Raw genomic sequence first — 25,462 nt, 5'->3', positions numbered from 1 at the left:
GGCTGGTTCAATAGTTTGGGTATTGAGAATTGTGCTGCTATAAACACTGATATGTTTATATTGCTATAGTATGATGATTTTAATTCTTGAGGATAAATAACAAGGAGTGATAGAGCTAGGACGTATGGTGTTTTCATGCTTAGTCGTTTGAGGAATCATCATACTTTTGAGGAAATTCTCTATAACAAATTTCCATAGCAGTTATTACTAATTTACAATCACATCAACAATATAAAAATGTTCTTTTTACTCACATCCTCTTCAGCATTTATTATTATTTGTATTCCTAACGACTGCCATACTGACTGGTGTGAAATGAAATCTCAGTGTAGTTTTGAGTTGTATTTTCCTAATTGCCAATGATGTTGAACATTTTTTTTTCATATATTTGTTGGCCATTTTCTATTTCTTCTTTTGAGAAATGTTTAATTCATTTGCCCATCTATTAATTGGGTTATTTGACTTTGGGGTGTAAAGTTTTTTTTAATTTTTTTATGTAATCTAGAAATTAATCCTTAAGACCCCCCCAACCTTTAGAGAAGGTTGTTACCACATCTGAATGGCATCTCTGAGCTTATATCAAGTACTAGATGGGTTCTTGTCTTCACTTTCCCACTTTGGGCACTGCCTTCTGAGTAGTAAGCCCATTCGAAGGTTTGGGAATAAGCTGATTTCTTGTAGGTAGTTGTCTTTACCAGTGGAGGGTGAGGCTGCAGATAAATCCTCTGACACTTCACCTTTTATGCCAAAGTTTAAAAGCAATAAATGCTACTCTAGGGAAACATTGACTAGAAATGGCGAAATCACAGTAATTAGTCTGTCTATGTCCTTGCAACTTTTTTATATAATGATTCAGTCCTCTGTCAGAGAGAATTCGTTCTCATGGTCATGGAATTCTTCTGCTGAGAAGTACACAGGAAGCTGTAAGCTGAATGCATGCTGTGGACCCTGCTTCTAAGCTGCACTGTCCCCACGTGCCAGACCCAGCCTTGAGAAAGAAGACTGGGAAGGACATTCCTCAGAGATCCCAGGAAATAACTTTGACAAGAAGGAGCCACCCAATAGTCACAGTGGTTGGAAAGTGTGCTTCCTAGAAACAGTAATAAAACAGAAGTGTAAATATATTGCTAAAAGAAAGACTTAGAGTCTATTTCCATCCTTTCTAGTGCCCATGTTATTTCTCAGAAACATCAGGAGCCAAAGAAAATTTTTTTTCCTATCTTTAGTAGGGTGTGTTTAATCTGCGTGAGAACTGTAGCAGAGAACATTCCCTGCCATATAATCAACCACCCTCCAGATGTGCTTTGAGAGCTCCCCAAAGAGCACAGAACTCAGTGGAGAAATGAAGGAGAACCAGCGGCAGAGTGTACTTGCAACAGTAAAAAAAGGCTCGTTGAGTCATCAGAGTCACCACGTTGGAGACTTGATTGGACATTGAGGTTTGAGTACATTATCCATACACATCTGCTTGGCTTATCACATTGTCCCACTGACTTTTCTTTTTTTCTGCTAGCACAAACTCATGCCAGCTTGTGGGAGTGTTATTTCTACTACCTAATCTGTGTTAAACAGCCCTGGAGGTTCAGGAGCCTGGTCAGGTTATGGACTTTTGGAAAAGATTAAATACTCATCCTATGTTGATCAGTCTTGACACTCTTTGAATTAAAAAAAGGGAATTTTTGACCTTATTTTAGAAGGTAACAATCTAGGCATTAAGGATAAGCAGCTTGTCCTCCTCCTTCTCCTTCTTTTCCCTTCTTTTCTTCTTTCCTCTTCTTTCTTAACAGGTGTTTTTCTGTAGCCAGTTATGTTTCAAGAGTAGTGAGAATATTCTAAGAAGAAAAAGTTATTTTCTGCAAAAACTAGGGCCAAAGAAAAACAAAAGATTAAGATATGTTTTGAAGAATACCATAGAAAAGGTGAGAGCAGAGGGGAGTTCCAGTGGGAACAGGTTGTTTTGTCGCTTACTACATGGGAGGGACAGGAGGATGGAAGACATTTGACTGGACCAAGGAGCCTTGTAAGAATTTTCCAAAAACATAATCTACAATTTAGTTATGAAATAGAAAGGTAGCTTTTCTTGTCAGACTTAAATGAACCCAGCTATTGTTGTAACATAGAAAAACCAATCTTCCTTTCGTAGTGTTGAAAGATGACCTTGACATCACCTTGAAAGAGAAAAGCTAGTATTTTCTGAGTTTTGTTTTTTTTTTTTTTGGGGGGGGGAAATCCCTTCAGTTTTGTGAGTATTCAAATAAACCAACATTAACAGAATCTCAATATTACAAATGGATGCTAATACTGACTCCAAAGTGACCAAAAAAAAAAAAAATATCAGGGAAGGGGTTCAAATGTGCACTGAAGCAGCTACAATCTGTGGAAGTAAAGGAAGTGTTATGCAGCTGAGGGAAGTAAGACCTGGAGTAGGAAAGGGTCCTGCTGAGAAGCCACTCTTTGGCCCTACTTCCTTTCTCCCCCTGCCTTTAGCCAGGGCACTTCCTGTTTTTCCAACTCTGACTCAGGAAACAGCTTCATAAGGTTTAAAATGGTGATGACATCCATGAATTTTGCCCTGATGTACTACTTTTTGAAAACGACCAAACTTTACCTTCAAAGAAATCTGAGTTCTCTTGGAATCCTACTTGAATGTATTTGACTTTTATTTATTTTTTAGTTTTTTAAGTTTCCTTTCTTTGGTGCCATCATTTCTTTAGTGTATAGTAAGTGAGAGGGGAAAAAACAAATGTTTCTGGGCCCTGTTAATGAAAGATAAAAGGACAGTTATTGCTCTTTAAAAAGGCTATTTAAAATGAGATAGTATGTAAAGAGGTAGAGGATGAGTCTCATAGGAAGAAATAAAACACAATGGAGCCAGCCAGGAAGAAAAAAAGGGTAATGTTAAGGTCTGTTAGAAGATATCTTATTTCTCAGGGTATCCAGATTTATGACTTGCATAAACACCAGAATATTGGCCAGCCTTGACAGCCAACCTTGGTGCATGTCCCTAAGCTGTCACAATTTGATTAGCTGGTAACAGCTGTAAGAATAGTAGACATAATTATCTCAGAATCTCTATTCAAAGTCTTAAAAAAAATTCTCACTAATGCTGTCATCTCAAATAGAGGCAATGTAAAGAGACTCAATTCTTAGGTTCTGAAGGCTACTCTCCCAATGGCAGGTACAGAATCCTTGGAAACCACAGAGAAGAAAATGAATGGGCAGCTACCAACACGTTTGCTAAGATATGATATGTACTTTTACACTGGGATTTCTTAACTGGATATAAATTTAAGGTTTCCTTTTGCCCCGAATACCCATTCATGTGTAAGATGGTACCAAGTTGATTCTAACTATTAATTAGCATTTGAACTTTGTAACTGAACTTACTACTGACAGCATGAATTTGCGTAGGTGGCCTCTTATTATAGGAACTTGCACAATAATTGACCCTTTAGTTTGTCTTGTTAGTCTGGGGTTGCATTCTTTTAGAATATTGCATTCAAATGCCATTGAATGCTAGTAATCATTAAAAAAAAATAATAACAATTTTGGCAACTCTACCTCCTACCCCAAATAGAACTTCTGAAAACAGGTTTAGATAAGGAACCATGGTGTTAATGTGAATCTGCCAGGTTTTTGAATATTTAGATTCTGTTGGACACATTGATCATCACCATTTTGTATTCCCAGTAGCCAGACCAGCATGGGAATCAGATGTTTCCGTGTTCACTCTCCTCTCTCACCACCCTTCCCTGCTGATCCTCATGAATGTTATCAAGCATTTGCAGCCTGAGAAAAACATGAACCAGATCTGACTACTGTATTTTGCCCCAAATAGTAGCAAGGGAGGCAGAACAGTCTCCCCTGTAAGTCATTTATGTTGTCATCTTAATATTATCATGATTGTGAATTTTATTGTCTTGGGGTGGATCAAGAGCTTTGACATCAGTTCAGTGTTGCTAATGGAAAATATTATTTACACAAGACTTTTTCCTGTCTGCTTTCAGCCATGTAGAAATATACTGTCATCTAAGTGCCAAAAGATGTTGATCTGAAGTAAAAGTTGTTGGCAGGTATTGGTGCCAGCCAGATAAGAATAAACTGCTAAGGAAGACACTGTGAAGAAAAAATGATAGATTCGGCCCATTTTGTTTTTTCTCTCTCTCTCATCTTGAAATTAGGCATTTAACACGTGCATTCACACAGCATCAGTCTGTATGAAATATGGGGTTGCTGATAATAAGTAAACTCCACCCCTTATTTTGTCAAATCATGGTTCTGATAGAGATTAAAGGGCATGTGGGAATGATTTCTTCTAGGGGTCAGAATATGACAAGGCGCCAGGCCCTCCCAGGAGGAGCGATGTAAAATGGAAGCTATAGCTAGAACTCTGTGCTCTTTTGTGAACGCCCGAAGCAGAAGTTCATCTGGGGATAGTGCCCTGCAACAACACATGCAGACAGACAATGCACAAGCAGGGGCAGGAAACAGCCTCCCTTCTGCTTGCTAAACTCCAGTTGGTACTGATGACAGAGTCCAGTTTGTCCTGCAGGTGCCATCATAACTTTTTTTTTTCCTCTCAGCTCCTTTAAAGAGTATTTGAAATGATTGTAAATAAAAATATGATAATGGATAACATTCTCAATTAATTGCATTGTTTTTATGCCCTGTAAACAATAGAATTTGGAATCTTATTATCTGAAGCATATAAAACACCACCTTTTACATAGCCAAGAAGTTACAGTGGAAGAAAAAGAATTTGTTTTTATCAAAGTTATGAAGTTTAGCACAAGAAAATTAATAAGATAAAATGAACTTGAAATAGAAAGGAAAACTGACAGCAAACCATAGTGAAATCAGTAAACTCTCGAGAACACTTATTTGACAAACAAACAAACAAAAAAAGTTTAACTAGGCACAACAAAATAAAGCACTCTTTGTCCCCAGTCAGTTTAAGATACATTGGGAAGAGCAATTGACAGGACTGATGACCTAAATAATTAAAATTTTATGTAAAAACCAAGAGGTTAGAAAAGTCCAGGAAAGAAGTAAAATGTAACTGAAGTATCTGGATTTCAAAAACCTTAAAAAGTAATTTAATCTGAGCATCTACCACTGATGAGAATGGTGTTACTATTCCAGTGGTGCAAATCAAATAGGTTAAGGAAATCTATCGTTTACAATATATCTTTTGTGGGCTGGGATTGTAGCTCAGCGGTAGAGTGCTTGACTAGCATGTGTGAGGCACTGGGTTCGATTCTCAGCACCACAATTAATTAATTAATTCATTAAAATAAAGGTCCATTGGCAACTAAAAATAATAAAATATATTTTTGTATAATTTGAAGGAAATTCATTAGGTGCAAATGAAAGAAAAGCCACACTGGTCAGTATCTGAGAAATTATAAAACTGCACAAGGTCATGGTGCTGGAGTACCGGGAGCATTTCTCTAGAGAATAAGCTAAGCAGTATGGATAGCAGCTCTGCACACCATCCAGTACAGCTGCAGCAACGAGATGATTCTCACATCACAACGCTCAATGATTTGTTTTGTTCTCCAATTGCAAAACAGGGAAAACGCTTTCATAGCTTGTCAGATTCTGTGCATTCTGAACAGTCCACAGAATGTTCTAAGGGCTTTACCTCAGAATTAGGAATATGTGACACATATTTCAGGGAGGAAAACTACAAAAAACAAAACAACAAAAACAAAAGCACATCAAAAGCAACCCAATATTGCCTCTAGCTTTAGGAGGCAGAACCACAGTACAGTGCTTACCCAGGTCATCACAGCAGAAATATGGTTGTAAAAAGTTGGCGAGTGCTAAAGAAAGAAATGCTGTTTCTTGGTGTTGAGTTGTATATAAGAATAGGGTGTAGATGTTCAAAATTACATCTTATATATAATAATGAAAATGTTGTTTGCTGAACATGATTAAAAATATTTTCTTATGGGCTCAGTGGCTCATGCCTGTAATCCTAGCATCTCAGGAGGCTGAGGTAGGAGATTCAAAAGTTCAAAGTTAGCTTCAGCAACTTAGTGAGACCCTGTCTCAAAATTTAAAAAAATAAAAAGAGCTGGGGATTGGCTCAGTAGTTAAGTGCTCCTGAGTTCAATTCCTGTTACAATTTTTTTTTTGTTTGTTTTTTACTTCCAATGAAAAATATGGCCAACTCCAAGAGTGGATTGACAGAAAAATGATATTGGTTAAACAAACATACAGAGGCAAAATTTTAAAAAGGAAAAGAAAACTAGAAAATAGTATGACAATGGAGTATATGAGATAGGCTGGGATTGTTGGGGTCAAGTTGGACAATATATCTATTTCTATCTATCTATATTTAATGTCATGAGAAGGTCACCATGCATTTGTGTGTAATTGATATGAAAAGCAGCTATTGAATGTATATTCTAATAGACATACAGTTTAAATGAGGTAGCAATTAAGACTCTAACCAATTATTGTCAAAAGCAAAATCTCACTGAAATTCCCACCTCCCTGAACAGAACTATCCCAGGAACACAAGTAAAATGAAAGACTAGAGGAGCTTTGGAAAGCATGGAATGTGAAGGACCTGAAAGTAAACCATTTTCTCAGTTCTCTCAGGTGGCTCTGCAGGTGTGTTTATCTTAGAACAATAAGAGTCATTGCATCTTGGACATCCAAGGTAGCACTTCAGGACATCCACTGATCATCAGGGGAAAAAACTAAAATGTCCAGCAACAAATTATTACTATTATTATTTTTTAATGAGAAAGAAGAATTTATTGCAGGGATATGCACACATACATCGTGGATTTTATTATTTATTTATTTTATTTTTTATTAGTTGTTCAAAACATTACAAAGTTCTTGACATATCATATTTCATACATTTGATTCAAGCAGATTATGAACTCCCATTTTTACCCTATATACATAATGCAGATTCACATCGGTTACACATCCAAATTATGTTAAAGAAGACAATACTTAAAAAAAAAAGACAATACTTTCAAAGGATTAACAAGCCCCTATTACTCATATTGGAAAAAACAAATTCAAACCGTTGAGCCCACATAATAGTCATACTACTCATGTGTACAGGCGATGGATTATTACTTGTACAAATCATTCAGCTCCAGTTTTTAAGAGCAGATAAAGCTCTTAAACCTTTTGCTTTTGTGAGCTGCCTACATTGATTCCCCATATGCTTTACTCATACACCTTAGAGGTTATTCTCTATGCATTTCCTATTACTGTTTCCTCTTTATTTTCTAACAGTGTTTAAATTCCTAAGATGAAAATACTACTACTTTTAATAGCAATAAGCATAGCACGCCATATTTTCTTTTAATGCTTGCTATTTGTTCACTTAACGTAAGCAGCAATCCTAAAGGCACAAGTTACTGTTATCCCCATTTCTGAGTTACTTCAGTTGAGATTCTGAATAATCGAATTTTTCCCTGGGTCACACAAGTGGAAAATGGCCATGCTAGGTAGTAAAGCCAGAACCTGCAGCCCCAGTTCAGGCTCACAGCTGTGTGGAAGGACCACAGCATCCTCCTTAAAGGGTGTTAAGAATATGTTTATTTAGGAAGTGTCCCTGTGTCTTTGGGAAGTCACTCAGTCCCTCTGGAAGAATAGGTTTGTTTTGTTGTTGTTTTTCCTTGCAGACTGAGGTTCCTTCTGTCTCTAACTTTTCTGTGACTGTACTTTCTATTATTACCCTGTTCTTGGGCACTTAGCATGAACACATGCTGTGGTTTCTTCTTAGTAGACCTGTATCTGTATGTGTGTTTGTGTGTGTGCTTATGTGTATGCATGCGTGTGATTGTTGCAAATATTCACCTTCTAATTGCTGCTTCTGGCTAGGTAGGTGTTCCAAACACCGAACTGCTCTTATTATGGACTTGATTTTAAGGAACGCTTGTTCTTTTTATTCACACATGCTAATACATTGTCCATCTTGCCTCTCCTAATAGCCCATGAGTCTTGAACTTGGAGCCAGCAAAGCACTGCCTTTGTAAAGCACAAAAGAACACCAGTTTGGGATTTTTTTTTCTTTCTTTCTTTTTTTTTTTAAATCACACGAGGCCTGAATAAAAAGCTTTTCGCCCATTCAGAGGCTGCTGGCATTGTGCAGCTGTTCCTTGACTGCTGAGAACATCTCTCAGCAGACAATGCAGTACCTGAAGGAAACACGGCACATAGAGCTATTGAGGAGTTGTGGGACCTGGGATTGTTGCCAGTGGGCTTTGGGGAAGATGGGGGGGGGGGCTTTTTTCTTGGTCAAACTCTGATAAGCATATTGCAGTTTGTTGTCGTTGTTTTGTTGTTTTCCTTCCAAGGTGGTTTCACAATTTTATTGCAATGATGTGTTCACAACATGCAGGCACTTAGGGAATTTTCTTTTTTTTTTTTTTTCCTCTCTCCTGTTTGGGTCCCACCTCTGTGTAACGTACAGTGAGACTTTGATTGGTCATAGTCCATCCCAGTTAGCAATACATCACTGTGTGGACTGAGTTCCCATGACTCCGGCTCCCCAGGACAATGTCTCTTTCTTCACCAAGCTGATGGTAAATATCTGGTCAGCCTCATCTATTTAAATGCAGCCAAGCAGGAATCCTAGTGCTGGGGAGAGGATTCTTTTGTTTGTTTGTAAGTAAACAATGGACTCTGCTCTTCCTAACTAAAATTAAATTCCAATCACTCTTAAAATAATACCAAAGGGCTAATCCAATTCCACCAGGGGGAGGGGTGGGGGCTGGATAAAGAGGCAAATCTACTGGTGCTGGCTGCTCTTTCACTCCTCTGCCTAACACCTGTTTTCACAAGTAATGAGCCTATGCAAAGTGTTCCTTGCAGGTAGAAGGGGCCCAATCAAAGGCCAGGTGGGCATCCTTCCCTGAAAACATTTCCTTCTGGGTAAATAGGATTGAGTTGGGTGAATTATTTGGAGTTTGGCATTTAAATGTTTTTAGTTTGTTGTTTGTTTGTTTGTTTGTTTAACACTTAACACCTAAAGAGCTATCTAAAGTGACCAGCATATATTCTTCATTTAGAATGATACAGAAGACCTCTGCTTTAAGCAATCTCTGTATCCAGATCGCTAAAAAAAATTGAGGGAGTAGATGTAATTAGTTTTACAAAATCACTTATAAGAAAAAAAAAAAACCCTCTTACGTGGATGCTCTACTCATAGTTAAAACATGATCTATTTAAAAGCTGGAGATATGGGCTTGGGATATAGTTCAGTGATGGGGTGCTTGCCTAGCATACATGGTAAGATCCTGGATTTGATCCTCAGCACCTCAAATAAATAAATGAGTAAATAAATAAAGCTGGATGCTTGTTGAAAGGTAACAAATTTCCAACTCCCGCTCACCTCAGCCTCAGCCCCATTTTTCAGGGTGTAATAAATGGGACATCAGTGTAAATGCTGATGCTTCTGGTTCCCCTACAATCTCAGTTGATAAGCTGCTACTCATTGTCTTCCTTGAGTTGAAGTCAGCCTTCTTTCCTGAAGTTTTTATTCCTGTCTAATATTTGAACCATAATCCACTCAGTTGCCCTGTATTTCTGGTGGGATACAGAGTCAGGATGACCATGATGGTACTTTGGTCACTTTTCTAATCATTCAAAATTCAAAGGTCACATGCCCATCAGGAAACTCCTTATGTACAGCCTCCTATGCCAAAGTGCAATTTACTCATCACTGCAGTTTTATCCATCTCCACCCAAACCCTTTGAGTCCCTGACCCGAACCAGCTGCGAAGCCAGCTTGCATTTCTGCAGGACTTGCAGGTCTGTGCTCCATTTTGCTTCCCTCTTCCCCACCAGGTCAATGACCTTATCAGTTGGACTAACTTTAGCCTTCCCATCTAAGTAAAGTCACCCCACTTCCTCTTTACAGGTTTCTGTGCCTGTCCCCAGGCTGCCTTCCTTCAGGTGACCCTAGTCACTACTCCCAGCACATTGTCTGCACATTTCCTATAAAATGGGATGTGTTTGTATTATGACAAATACTTTTCTCCTCCAGCCTGAGTGGTGGGATTTACATACATGCAAGGAGGGGTAAACACCTTCTCTTCTGGTATTTCAATTGCCAGAAACCATTAAAATTTGAATTTCTTCAACTGGTCAACTTTCTGTAGTCTTTCTAGAAAAGTCTTCTGTAATAAAAGCAACAGATCTTCATCTTTTCATTCATAAATTCAATGACGAGTGTTCCTGATACTGGTCTAAGCACCAGGTGTCTGGTATTGGCCAAAACAAACTTGGCCCAAAGACATGGGACTCACAGCCTAGAGGGACCAAAGCAGAGTCCAACCAGTAAGCACACAAGTGCATTTACCAGGACAGTTGGTGGTCACTGGTGATGAGAGAGAATGAGGAGCATTAGGAAGAGTGTTGTGGTAAGGAAGAAATATCAAGGAAGGTGTCTCTGAGGAGGTAACATTTGAATTCCTGAGGTGGAGGGAGCAGACTTCCAGGTAGTGAAAATACCTCCAGGCCAGAAGGAAGTGTGGGTATTTAAGGACCCAAGAGGCAGTTGGCTGGAAGGTGGTGATAGATGCAGCCTGGGCTCTCAGGTCTGTGGGCCTTGCAGGAAATCTGCATGCTGTTCTAAGTGCATTGGAAGCATTGCAGGGCAGGGACAAGCCTGGCTTACACCACACAGAGTGAAGTTCAACAAAACAAAATGGCGTCTGCAAAGACTGAGAGGAGGGAGTGAAAGGGAAGGGTCAACAAGACTAAGCTAAGAAAGGCCGCAGATCTGGTAGCTAGCCCTTGATGGCCTTTTAGAGAGTAGTTCTGGTGAAATTACTGCAGAAAGGAAGCCAGCCTAGGAGTAGATGGGAGGTTAGGAAATAAATGCAGGTCATTACGCACCCTGGCTGGTTTTGGTAATGAACAAAAGGAGCAAGAATTCAATGGAAGGAAAGGAGAGAATGGGGAGGAAGGCATATTTATGGGAATGTCTTTAAATTGAAAGAAAATGAGACTACCAGAGAAAGGGATGGGGCAGCCTCCTTGGGCAGTGGGGGCTTGTGAGTGTGAACCTGGAGGACAGGTGAAGAAGGGGCAGCTTTGTTCTCAAGTGGATCCTGGAAGTGGTGGGTAGGAGGGGTGAGGGCTGATGCCTCCTGGATTTTGTTTTGTCCCCCTAGTAAGAAGTGAGGTCTCTGCCAGAGGAAGAAAGAGGTTTTGAAGAGAGCAGTAGGGTTTGGAATGCTCGTTGCCTTAGGAAGTTGGAGAGGGGCTGCTTTCTAGCAAGAGGAAGAACTGATGAGCAGTTAGAGGCTTTGCTGAATTTGTTTTGCAGCCTTCCAAACAGCTTTGTACCTTTTTTTTCCCCCCTGCAACAGTGCTGCCTCATTCCCTAGAAAAGGGGGTTGATATACTTTGGAAAGATTTTCAATAACAAGGGCTTTCTAAATAACTTTCAGTTTAACCAGGAAATCATTCAACCAGAACACCCTTCCCTCAAGTATTCCAGTTAGTCAAAGTTTTACTGAAATATGTCAGCATTGAAAAATGCAGAAGGCAACTAAGGAGGCCCAACTAAAAAGGCGTAAGAAATTCCACATCTGTGCACAGAGCAACAGTGTCTGGTCTCTTCAGCTGCCAGCCACTTAAAACCTGCCATGGCAAATGTGTAGGAGTCCCCAGTTGAGAAAAGGAGAAACAAAGGAGCAGATCTACAGAGCCCAGGAGAAAGGCAGCCCCTTCAGAGGGATCCGATGCGCACGTGCTCATTGAGTCCTACAATGAGTCTTGAAATGTTAACTTATAAATTAAACAGTAGCTTTGCATAGTTTGAATTAACAGTTAAAGGATCTCGAATTTTTACCAAATAGGTGTACTATAGGATTTATTTTAAAACAACCCTGTAAGGATTTTTACAGTGAACACACAGAGCTAAGATAAGATGTATTTGTGAACAGTTGGCAGAGGGCGTGGAGAAACCAGATCCTGAACTTCGTAAATTATAAACTGTTTACACCTGTCATCTCTGTCTGGGTTCCTGCTAATGATAGTTTAACAATTGGCTTACATGTGACAAAATGCTAAGAGCCAGCGCTATTGTGATCCAGGAACACTGGAGTTTGAGAGAAAAATAGTAAAATAACAGGGAAGACATTTGCCATCAGGAGTTTTTAGAAAGGTGGCACTTGGAAAGGTCTCCAGGAGAATAGGAGGGTCTTCACACAAGGCAGTTTGAGCAGGTATATTCCATTCAAAGGCATCCAATTGTAACAGAGGCTGTGACCTCTGGGTCCCACAATGCCCAAACTGGAAGGACCAGTCAGAAGGGCAATATTGACTACTTCATATTATCATCATTCAGTCATGTTCATTGAGCCCACAAAACTGAGTTAGGAATTGTGCTTTTAAAAACTTTGTCTACTCTTTTTCTCCACTTGGAACCTTCCCAACTCTCACCTCTGACCTCTAGTACAATCCTTTAATTGGCACTTATTTTTTTTATTAATTAATTAATTTATAGGCATATATGACAGCAGAATGCATTTTGATTCATTTTACATGATTGCAGCACAACTTTTCATTTCTCTGGTTGTACACGATCACACCATATGTGCAGTCACTCATACATGTACCTAGGGTAATGATGTCCATCTCATTCCACCATCTTTTAATTGGCACTTACTAAATGTCTGGTGAATTTAAGATCAGGGAGGTGACCGAATCAAGAGAGACAGTATAGTAGTTAGAAATGTGGGCTTCAGAGCCAGCTTGCCCAGGGCTCAAGCTCAGTTCCCTCACTTACTAGTTAGTGTGTGACCTTAGGAAGTCCCCTAATCTGTAAAATGGCAATAATAATACCATGTATCTTGAGGTGATGTGAGGATTAAATGAATCATTACACATTAAGAGCTAGATCTGACTCTGACATCTGGTAAACACAAAATAAAATGTGATTTTGTGAAAATAAATCCCTCTTGGGAAAAGATAGCTCTTCCAAAAATATACCACTTACAATAAAGGCAGACAGGTACATTTTTCGTCACTGATTAATAAAGGTTATATAACTTCTGTATTTTCAGTAACCTGTTTTGTTGTTGTTGTTGTTTGTTTGTTTGTTTGGGGGTACCAGAGATTGAACTCAGGAGCACTCAACCACTAAGACGCATCCCCAGCTCTGTTTTGTATTTTATTTAGAGATAGGGTCTCCCTGAGTTGCTTAGTGCCTGGCTTTTTCTGAGGCTGGCTTTGAACTCAGGATCCTCCTGCCTCAGCCTCCCAAGCTACTGGGATTACAGGTGTGTGCCACCACACCTGACTCAGTAACCTGTTTTTTAAAAGTCAGTCACAAAATTTAATAAATAGGTTGGTTTTTTTTAACCCCTCAAAGGCCAAAGGGCTTTAAATAAAATTGCATATAATTTTATTTTAAAAATATCCAAAAGCCCAATGTGAATCTTTTTAAAAAAATGTTAAGCTTCTATATTTTTATTCTCCTTGGGGAGAAAAAAATGGTTTACCAGATTCTGTTTCCCTTTGGAAACAAATTCACATCTGGTATGCCAAATTTTAATCTTAATACAGTATGGAACAGCTGAGTTATAATTTTCTAACCTCCCAGAACACACAGAGTTTTGATGGGAACATGGGAAAGGACATTTATCTTTTCAGCTGCATGAAAATGAAATCCATAATATTTTAGTGAACTAAAAGAAAAATACATATTAAAAATTAAGACCATGTGTAATAGGGAGTGTCTACATAACTACAATATTGGAATTTGAATGGTTACCCTATTTGCAGATTGAAAAGTCATTTACCAATTACTGAAAGCAATGGAGACTTCTATAATAGAATGAAAATAATGTAAACAGTGGTCATTTTTTTAGAAGATATTCAGGATTTATAACATTTAGTTCAAATGGGTATACTTGCAGCCTTATTAAATTATAGCCACCTTCTTAATGGGGAAATAAAACAGAGCTCTCAAAGAAAAAGGGAAAATGCTGAATTAAAAATTGCTCACTTAATGCTTCCTTTTAGGCCATAAGAAATCTTATAGCTGTATCTCAAGATGTTAAAATAACTCATTAGAATATAAAATATTTGGTTAATCACTATTCACACTAAGTGGATTCTTTATTCACACTGGCTGGATTCCTTTTTGTTTTTGTTCTTGTTTTGTTTTAGTGCTTGAGGTTAATAACACCCTTATAGACTGTCTAAATGTCCACCCAGTACCATCAGAGCCTTAGCTTATTATTATGCTAGTTTCACAACTAGAATCCATTAGTTAATTTAAGATAGTCAGAGAAAAACTCATTTGTCTTCTTCAGTATGTTTTACAGTCAAAGTGACATAGGGTCAGGCATTATCTGGTGGAGGGGGGACAGTGAAATTAAAGTCCCTGGGTACAGCATTCACAGTGGTAAAGCGGATGATTATCAGGCTGGATATAATTATAGAGCCACAGCAGTCCCTCACAATACACTGGCGATCTGCCTACCACAAAGGTCTAGATCCTTAATTTGTTGTGGCTAGAATCTCTATGAAGTGGCCATATATTTTTGTGTACTATCAATTGGCAACTGCTGCTGTTGCAATTTGGAAGTTTGGCAGCTGTTTAGCTTCTGTCTAGTTGTCACTCAGGAAGATGGGACGAAGGTCTGTAGGCAGGATTTTAGTGGCAGAACTATAACACTTCTGCCAGGGTCCTATCTCAGGCTCATTAGCTGAGTGGATATTCGAGCCTCGTCGGTTTCAATATGTATAAAGTCAACTCTTTCATTAAGTTAATTTACCTGAGTTGGCTTTCCTGGTAATCAACTGCTTCTGCAGTGTCAGCTTGATATTGCAGATGTAAATGAGGATGGGGTTGGGCAAAGACCTTGGTCAACAAGTGCTGGGGTCTGTGGTTGTACTTCCTTTCAATTGTTGTGGTTGTACTTCCCGAATTCCCCATTATATTCATCAGCGAGAATGTAGCAGGAAGTTTGCTAAGGCTTGTTAATCACTTTTGGTTTCAAAGGATGAAGTTGGAAAATGAGAAAGGAACTGTGTACACTGTTTAAGAATATTATCTAGTTGTTATCCAGTTGTTAAGGAAATGAAGAAGGGAAAAGGGAATAAAAGAAAGAAAGGGCTACACGTTTGTTGATTAGGTGTTTAACTCTGGGGATCCTGGAGAGTTGTAAATTGCTTTGCAACTGGATTCACTTAAATGATAGGCCGGAAGGAAATTGTATCTACAACTTAAATTCTGCCAAGAAGTTGTTAATTGAAGAGAAACCTCCCTTTCTCTCCCCACGTGCTTCCCTAAGTTGTGTCTTTGTTCTTCTTTTAATAAGCATTTGCTTTGTGCTTTTTGAGACTTGAGTGTTTAAATTAATGACACCTGAGTTGTACTTTGGTCTCTAGACAGATTGGTAGAGAGTTTTGTATGTTAAAATTTAATCCTTCCTGAAGTTTTGTGCATCACAGGATTGACTTCTTTTATTACTGACTTTCACGCCATGCTGGTAACTCTGACAGCCTAAGACTAATTACAAGACTTTGCTAGAACCAACATGTTTGACAAGAGAAAATAAAACAATTGTTGAACTACAAAAAAATGTGTTAGGAGAGCATTTATATAAATTTAAGGTGAAAAGTACACATTGCCGGCCCATTTTCCTAAAACATCAGCGTTTAGGAGGAAGATGGATAAGAATTTCTTTCCTAACCTTATTTATCCTTTATCTTTTCATGGCCCATTGAGATAAAAATATTTAGGTGAGAAGTTCTTCCCTACATATGGGGGGGGGGGGAAACCTGTGTATTTTCTTGCATTGAAGCATTAGAAATTGTTTATTTAACAATCTCGAATCCATTTGTTTAATTTGGCAATAATTATCTTTTGGCCATGTTCAGTTTTCTTTATCCAAGATTTTGGAGGATCCAGTTCCATCTGTTTTGGGGGGAGGCAAAGGAAAGAAATGTTCAGTTTCTTTTTCTTAATTTTTTTTCCTATTTAGTTCAGATAAAAAATGTTTAATGTCAGTATGACTGTGAAGAACTGACCTCTGTTTGAATTGCTATTTTACCGGTAGGAGCTTTAAGTAACAGTTTAAGCTTCATTGTCGGAAGTAGATAAAATAAATATCATCATCTTTTCACACCCAGGGGATTCTGGGCCAGCCACATCTTTATCAGTTCTTATTTCATTGTCCATATAATTGAGTAAAATATCTATTATAATACAATATTAAGGTCACAGATTTAATAATGCAGAACTTGGGGAAGGCAAAATTTGCTTTTCTAAGATAACAATTTCGTGTTCATGTTGGGCATTATATGCACTTACGCTGTGCTCTCCACAGCGTAACTAGGTCAGGGATTACATAGAATGGGGAAGTGTTGTGTTACTGTAAGAATACCAGCATCTTACATTTCATGTATATTTCAACAGCCTGTATTTGCAAGTAGAAAGGCAAACACTGTGTGTCAGTCTGATGTGTGTTCCTAGGGTATGGATATATAACAGGGTTTCTGAAACCAGCCAGCACTAAGGGCTTTAAAAAAGAAAGCCTGGTGCAATCTATAGTAACTGCTTCAAGGACACCAATCCATTAGGAAGGGAGCTAAGTAAGTAAATCCATGCCTTTCTGGAAAACTTAAAACATAAAATGTATAGCATTTTTCTTTTTTATAGTGCATATGTATGTGTACTTTATTTTGCATGTCCATCTCCCCCATAAATGATAAATCCTCTGAGGATAGGAATTGCATATCAGATTATTCATTCATTGGTCTATTTATTTACCCATTAAGCATTTGTTAGCCCTTAGCCAGGTTCACCATCTAGTGGTGTGGGCAGATTAGTAAACAAGTAATGTCAACTGAATTGCTATGATAGAACTCTCTTAGGTACTGTGGAAGAAAGGTAGTAAATAACTGTTCCTGTGAATCAGGGAAACTTTACAGAGGAGGTGATGTTTGTCAAGTGTCTTAAGGGTAGAAGTTTACAAGGCAGAAAATGGTTAGGTTAGAGAAGGGGGTGGTGGAGAAGGGATGTCAATGGTGAGATTGTTAAGGGAATAAAAACACCAAAACCCTAGCCAAAGGAAGAATAGAGCAAGATACAAAGGATAAAAAGAAGAACAAAAAGCAAAGGAGAATAAGAAGTGCTGTCCTTCCAAACTCCTCATCATCTACCCAATTCACTTAAATTATGAGAAATTCTCAACCTTGTTCAGGGCTTCATTCAAATCTGTTATATATTATTTTTATTTCTTTTTCTTTTTTTTAGTTGTAAATAGACACAATACCTTTATTTTATTAATTAATTTATTTTTATGTGGTGCTGAGGATCAAACCCATGCCTCACACATGCTAGGCAAGCATGCTACCACTGAGTTACAACCCCAGCCCTGTATATTCTTAATCTTGGGCAGTAGGCAGGAAAACCAGGATGGTAGGGCAGGGCAGTTCACCTGACTGCCCAGTGAGAAGATTCCTTCCTTGTCCCTCAGCCACCCTCCTCTTGGTGTTGGCCACAGTGCCTTGATCATAAACATAGACAGCCAATACTCAGCTTCAAATGCTGAAAACAAACAGTAGAAGGGCTCTTTCCTTTAAGGTGGTTGTATGTAGCTGGGAGGAGAGCTATGAGCCAAGTGATAATGACTAACACCACTGTCTGTGCGCTCTTCCTCTTTTTTTTCATTGGCATGGCACTCACAGAAGCATAATAAAAACACAACCCTCCCTCCCCCAAAGAAGGGGATTTAAATTTCCAGGAAATTTTGCACCACATTGCAGTTATTATCTTTTCAGAGTAGTTACAAAATATGGTCAGCTCCAGTGAAGGAACAGAAGGCTGTGGTAGGAAAGTTCTGGGGACAGGGGATAATTGGAAAAGATAGATAGGAAGTGTTTTCAGGAAACAAGTATATGAAATTCGAAATGCTGAATGGCAAGGATGTTTCCAAATGCTAACCCCAAGTACACGGACTTTTTTTTTTTTTTTTTTTGTTAAATGTACATTTTTTATAACTTACTTTATTTATTTATTTATTCATTCATTCATTTATTTATTTATTTATTTATTTATTTATTTATTATGTGGTGCTGAGGATTGAACCCAGTACCTCACTCATGCTAGGCAAGTACTCTACCCGCGGAGCTACAGCCCCAGCCCCAGCCCCACAAAGGGCTTTGAGAAGAAAATAGAAGTGTACATTTATTAGATGACCTTTTGCAAGCTGGGTGCTTTTCATTCTTTTTTTTTTTTAAAGAGAGAGTGAGAGAGGGGAGAGAGAGAGAGAGAGAGAGAGAGAGAGAGAGAGAGAGAGAGAGAGAGAAGAGAGAGAATTTTTAAATATTAATTATTTTTTTTTAGTTCTCAGCGGACACAACATCTTTGTTGGTATGTGGTGCTGAGGATCGAACCCGGGCCGCAAGCATGCCAGGGGAGCGCCCTACCGCTTGAGCCACATCCCCAGCCCCTGGGTGCTTTTCATTCTAATGTCCACTGTATGAAGGGAAAGGATTATCATTCCACTTTCCAGCCAAGAAATCAAGGCTTACAGAGATTAAATAACTTAGAACATTAGCTCCCTGAATATTAGCTCCACTTTTGTTCATTGAGGAATTTCAATACCTACAACATGCCTAGCATACAGTAGGTGCCCAATAAATATTTTCTTAAACAATACAGACTCTAAAACCTGTGTTTACAAACTGACCCAAATCCAATGAGTCACTGAGATGCTAAATTTTTGTGCCTGCTCTTGGGATAAGAGAGAGGCAAGCCAGAGGGTATTTAGTTAGAATAAATATCAAAGCAACAGCGGTAAAAACAAAGATAAAAAAGATGAAGACTCAAGCTATAGTATTGCCCAGGCCTTTACTCAAAATATTTTTTCTTATACTAATAGACATGTTTTACTTGTCTTTAATAGCTAACCCCTAATGAATGAACTTCCAAAAATCATGTGTCTCTACACACATTCTATACGAGGTTAGGAACCTGTGAAAATAAATTGTTATGTTGCAAGACAGCTTTAACCCTAGCAAGCATTTGCTAGTAGAAACTCTGTAATGACTGTTAGTTTTTTTGGTGATGACTGATCAAGGTTTTTTTGTTTTGTTTTGTTTTGTGCTTTTTTTTTTTTTTTTCCTTTCTTCTTCCAAGGTTTGACAGCTGCCCCCTTGATATTTATGTGTTTCTTACTAGGGAGTCCAAGATTCACAACTCTGGACTTGTAATGAGGAAAAGAACACAATACAAATAACCTGAAAAGGACTATGAATTGGATATCACCAGAGAGACAAATCACATTTTCTATGCTGCTTTAATTGGAAAACAGTTCTTTCATGGGGTTACTTTCCCTTCAGCTGAGATAATTAAGTCTGGGATGACACTGCTGACCAGCTACTGATGATATATAGTTAGTTACTAACAATGCAGCAATCAGTAATCAAAATTTATATTTCCCAGGTTACCGGGGCACAGTAGAGAAGAAAAGCAGTTTTGATAAGGCTGGGAGATGGACTCCCTAATGTGGTGTTCATGTGGCCTCTGCTGCCCAGCATCTGGGTGGGTTCATTAGATCTGCTTTATTTCAACCCTGTGATAAAAGACAGTGTACCTATTGTAGGTGTTTATATTAGAAATACTTTGCAAGGCTCATGCTGGAAAAGGAAGTTTCTATGTGGCTCCCTGTAATTTTAATGGATTAAATCATATTTGTAAGTGGGCTGGCATAAAGGTAGGTGGGCACAAAACAAAAGTGGACAATTTTAAAGCCACTTCAGGAAGCTGGCACAAGTACAAGTTTTGGAGTCATGATTGATGATTCCTGGCTGTGGCTGGAGGCGTGCAAATGGAAGGGATTAGGAATCTAGTTCCGATACCATTTATGTTTATATCAGAAGTTTCCAAATTGATCTATCCACTAGACTCACCTGGGGAGTTACTAAAATTTTCAAAACCCAGTTCACACCCCCAAGTCAATTAAGTCATTGTTTCTGGGCATGGTGCACAAGCATCCTTAATTTGGGAGCTCTCTAGTTGATTATAATGTGCCATCAAGTTTGGAAACCTGGTTTATGCTCAGGTATTAAAATATTTTGGTATTTGTTTATGGTCAGAGCAGCACATGCTGGCAGGGTGAGGAAAAAGAATGGAGACCTGGGGCACCTCTTGCCTCCAACGCTAAAATTGGAGTTGAAATTAGAATCAGAAACTTTGTCTCCTACCCCACTAAGAGACCTTAAACTCCAAAAGGAGCATCAGGCGACCCACTGGATGGAGAAGCCACTTCAGTGTGATTTCAGTAGACTCAGCTCTGAAGAGCAAAGGAGGCAAGAAAGGAAGAAATAAGTCTTTGCCCCTTTCTTAGCATACACCTGTGTTTGCTGAATAGATAAGGGAAAAGAGGAGTGGGTTCCTTGTGGCTCATCTCCCAGAAAGGGGTGCTGGGAGGATGAAGGATACCTGCATTGATCATCCCTGCACAGTGGGTACCTCTCTCCACCCTGTTCTCTTCTCTATTTCTCCCTCTTTTAGTCAGTCTCACAGTCATTCTAGAATACTCTAAGAGGACCCTCCTAGAGGAGGGCATTCATTCAACTTCCCAAACATCAGGCATTTTTCAGATTTGTTTCTGAAGCCAAATTTGATCTTCTGTAGGAGGTGAATGGGAAGAAAGGGCAGTAAAGCCATAGAACATGGGGGCAGGCACCAGAAATGAACTGGCGAGACGGGAGGCATGAGGGGGTTCTGCTCACCTGCTGATAGAGAAGAGAAAAAAGAAGTTCATGTACCAAAATCTCATGTATGGGAAAATTTTAAAAATCCATGAAGGGCATTTGCTTTGAACTCATCTGATTCTTTGTATTTGACTTCAACTGCACCCTGTCTTTCTGAGTTTGTTACATTTTTTATTTGAAAGCTAATAAATTAGGCAACCATTCCCATGTCACACAGGCAGGTTTATGGGCTGTGTAAACTACCAACCACCACATATATCCATCTGGGTCACAAATAAACTAGAGGTATCATTACTGACGCCACGGTCCCTATAAACTCCCCTCACCTCCATCCTGTATTCCAGAACATTACTATTGGCTGAACACACTGGAAAAGAATGGGATCCTGGAGAAAATTGTGGGAATTGGCAGGTATTAGTAGGCTTTAGTTCCAGGTTTGCCTCCGGAGACTAAGATCTTTAAAAATACAATAATAACTAGTCTTGTTTTGTTCTAAAAAAGAAACACATGCACGAGAAATATTTTTTTTTATGAGAACATTAAAGAGTAGAACATAAAAAGTGAGTTTCATTCCCATATCTGACCCTTCATCCTCCTCCCTCAGAGATGCTGTTACTGCATGCTGACATGTTGGAACCAAAATATTCACAACACTTAAAAAAAATTTCAGTCAATCTTGGCTTGCATTTCAACTTTCATTAACAAAAATAGCCCCTTTTACAATCACTGTAGGACTCAGTTCACTGAAATGTAAAAATACTCAAAGCTACTTAAATCAAAATCAACAATACTTAACAAGTACCTTCAACGTACAAGCTGTTGCCTTAACAGGCCATTTCTAATGAGGATTTTACACATTTATGTTTCTTTCTTTTTTTTTTTTTCTGGTGAATAATTAACTCATCCAAGTTTATCTTACCAGAAGGACAGTAAGTCTTTGTTTTAGCTTATTTTCTCCAAAATAAAGATGAACAGGGGGAGTTGTATTGGGAACAGAAGTGGATTGGGGGGAAATCCACCCTCACCCTCACTATCTATTCCTTTAATTCTCAGACTTTCACCCAATCTCTTACTTGAGATCTGTTTTTTAAGCTCTGGGTGGGTGGTACATTCTGGCCAGAGTATTCTCACTCATCCCTTCTCCAGATGGACTGGCTCAAGGATCTAATAGTCTCAAAAGAAATAAAATTTCCCCAAGTTGGAGATGAAGAAGAGCTGTAGTGCTTTCTGTCTTAAACATGTATGCTTGAAGGATGAGAGATGGTCATGACCTGGACAGTATCCCCACCCGCGTACTGTCTGCAGAGGGGAAACACCCACACTGTGTCCCTACTGAGGCATTCTGGGCTGACTGCACAGATGAGAGCTCCAGAACCCCTCAGACTCCAGCCAGCAACATCTGTATATCTTCTCTCCAGCTGGCTGGCCCAGCTGTTCTGGTGTCAAGAGAAAGTTATAAGTCACTGGGAAGGGATTTGAGACAAGAGTGAAGTTAAATCATCTCTTGGGGTCTGTTTGTCATTGGCAATTGAGCCTGAGTAACAAGCCAGTGGTTGACATTCCCAGGAAGGTCGCACAACCAGAGCCCAACTTCACGTCCTGCATAGCAAGACCACTAAGCTCTGTAGGGAGAAACAGGGTGGGGTCCCATGGATGCCATATGTCCCTGTCCCCCCAAAATTCTGGTTATTGTCCATGATACCAATTATTATACCATCTCTCTCCATGCCAAGGCTTTTTGACCATTGACCTACTCTACAGCTGGGAGACTGAATGAATGAGGGTGGCCCATGCTCCAGGACATTGTTTGGTCTCTTGATTCCAGGCACAATTTTTTTTTTTTTTTTTTTTTGGTCAACAGAACAATATGAAAACAGCTGCCAGAAGAGTCTGCGTCCACAGCAGGATTTTGCTGGACCATCTGAGACTTTCTAATCAGTGTTTCCCTAGTATGTGGGAGGTAGGACTTTTCAGAGGATCCAAGAGCCATAGACAGTCAGGCTCTCTGCTGGAACCCTAAATGTTGTCTCATCTAGTCCCACATTCCATGTCTGAATGCCCTGGGAAGTATTCCTTCTGCCCAGGCACTCCTCTGGTCTCCCCAGCCCCTTAAGCTTGACCAGTTTGTGTTACTGGGATCGCTAGAAATTTTCTCCTTGTTTTGATCAGAGGGGTCATTCCCGTGTGGTTTCAATCCATTGCTTAGTTCTACCCTCCCAACTGACTTTTAGGTTTTCAGATATCTGAAAAATGCCTATCTTTGCCCCCTCACCTCTCTCCTTTTCTTTGTTCTAGCACCTTCCCCCAGAAATTGTCTGGAGTAACATATTATTCAATGTATAATTAAAAATGTACAGTATTTGTTTGGAATTTGCTATGCACTAGGCATTGTTCTACAATATGGGGGATACAGTAATTAATAAGAGAAATTTGTCCTTATGGAGCTAACCTTCTAGAGGAGGGGAGGGACAGACGAAAGCAAGTAAGATTCTAAATATGAAAGTAGAAACTAGTGATCCAGGTGCTGTGGTGCACACTTGTAATCCCAGCAACTTGGAGGATGAGGCAGGAGGATCATGAGTTCATACCCAGCCTCAGCAACTTATCGAGTCCCTCCCTGAACAACTCAGTGAGACCCTGTCTCTAATAAAATATAAAAGAAGGCTGGGAAGGGGCTCAGTGATAAGAGTGCTTGCCTACCACATGTGAGGCACTGGGTTCAATCCTCAGCACCACAAAATAAAATAAAATAAAATAAAATAAAGGCATTGTGTCCATTAAAAAGTGGGGAGGCAGAGGTGTCATTGGTGGTTAAGCACCCCTTGGTTCATCTCTGGTAACAAAAAAAAAAGAAAAGAAAAAGGAAAAGAAAAGAAAGAAAGAAAAGAAAAACTAGGAGCAGATCTAGTTGCATAAACTAAAATAAAAAGGTTAAAAAAAGGGCTGGGGATGTGGCTCAAGCGGTACCGCGCTCGCCTGGCATGCGTGCGGCCCGGGTTCGATCCTCAGCACCACATACAAAGATGTTGTGTCCGCCGAGAACTAAAAAATAAATATTAAAAATTCTCTCTCTCTCTCTCTCTCTCTCTCTCTCTCTCTCTCTCTCTCTCTTTAAAAAAAAAAAGGTTAAAAAAAAAAAAAGAGCTGTGGTGGTAGCACATGCCTGAAACCCCAGAGACTTAGAAGTCTGAGGCAGGAGGATTACCAAGTGGGAGGCAAGTCTCAGCAATTTAGTAACACCCTGTCTCAAAGTAAATTTTTAAAATAAGATTTAAAAAGACTGGGTTTGTAGCTCAGTGATAAAGCACTCTTGGGTTCAAGCTCTAGTACCAAACCCAGAAATAAACAAACAAATATATAATTAATATGTGTGTGTGTGTGTGTGTGTGTGTGTGTGTGTGTATATATATATATATATATATAGAACTTTAAACGTCTTTAAAAGGTGTTGGGCTGTTTTGAAGGGTCGAGGAAGGCCTATCTGAAGAAGTGATATTATAGCTGAATCCTGAATGACCATGAACGACCTATATGAAGACTGGGTTAAGATCATTCCAAGCAGAGAGAGCAGTGTGTCCCTAAGACAGTAATGAAAGCCTGTATATTTGAGGAAAGCCAGGAAGGAGAGGGGCTGGTGCAGAATGGGAAATTGTGGAATAGACAATGACAGAGTCAGGGACATGGGTGATACCTTTGGAGCCCAGGATAGGGGTTTTTATTTTGGTGTTAATGCAGTAGGAAACCACTGGAGGGTTTTATGCAGAGTAGGGCATGATATGATCTGTTTTTAAAAGACTAACAGTCACTACATCGAAACTAAGTTGAGGGAGGGCAAAGTGGAAGAAGACCAATTAGAGAGCTATGGTAGTAAATCTAGATGAGCTGAGAATGGCGTAGGTTATGAGGACCTGTAATGGTAGGTATGATGTGGGGAGACAGAGAACTGGGCATGCGCTTTGGAAGTAGAATCAGCGCCTGAATGTTAACTCTTAACTCTCAGAGCAGGGTTATAGCTGTTCCTGTGCTATCTTCCATAGTGGCCTAGAGCCATTCTAAGAGCAGAACCCCCGGCAAAGCCTGTAACTTAGGTCTTCCCCCACAGTCTCAGCACATGCCTCGCTGTTCATATCACAGACTCTGCCCTTTCTAAAGTGAATGCATGAGTGAATGAGCAAGTGAAAGCTACCAACAAAGGCAGTTGCTGTGTGTTTTATCGAATATTGAAAAAAACATCTTCCTTCCATGCCTACACACTTGCACAGTATTTTCTCACGTCTCATGTTCTTGCTAGTAACTCCCAAAACACTAAAAGAGTAATCCTGGAGGTACAAAAGCAATGTTCCTTTGGAATAAAACTACTTTCAAAAAAAATGGAAACATCACTGATAATAACTCTCATTAACTTTCAAATGTGCCTCCTGCCTAAGGAAGGAAAGACACCCTTCCGCCCCCACTTGCAGATGGTGGAGCGGTGCCCCAGGAAAATGGTAATCTTGCCCAAACTCCACATAGCACCTTTCTCTCTCCTCATTGAAGATTCTGGAACATACTCAGCTTTCTTTCATGCCTTGGTGATGCTGGAAAGAGCTGATTAAATAGATATGTGAAGAACACATCTGCCTGTTCTTGCATAACACTTTGGAAAGATGAAGACTGTGTTAACTGAACAGGAAGAATATTGCTCTTGGAGAAGAAAATTATTCTGCTTTAGTCTTTTAGTTATTCAAAGTGAACC

The 25,462-nt window shown here is 39.3% G+C and overlaps 1 protein-coding gene across 4 annotated transcripts in view; it reads left to right on the top strand.

Annotated features, from left to right (window-relative positions):
- SEMA6A (semaphorin 6A) overlaps nucleotides 1–25,462 on the top strand; it is a 126,506-nt gene that overhangs the window by 27,917 nt on the left and 73,127 nt on the right. The gene's annotated exons all lie outside the window — the stretch shown is intronic.

This window comes from Spermophilus citellus (assembly GCF_964194105.1).
Source record: "Spermophilus citellus genome assembly, chromosome: 1".
NCBI classification, from domain to species: Eukaryota; Metazoa; Chordata; class Mammalia; order Rodentia; family Sciuridae; genus Spermophilus; species Spermophilus citellus.
This window is presented reverse-complemented; position numbering and strand designations above follow the sequence as displayed.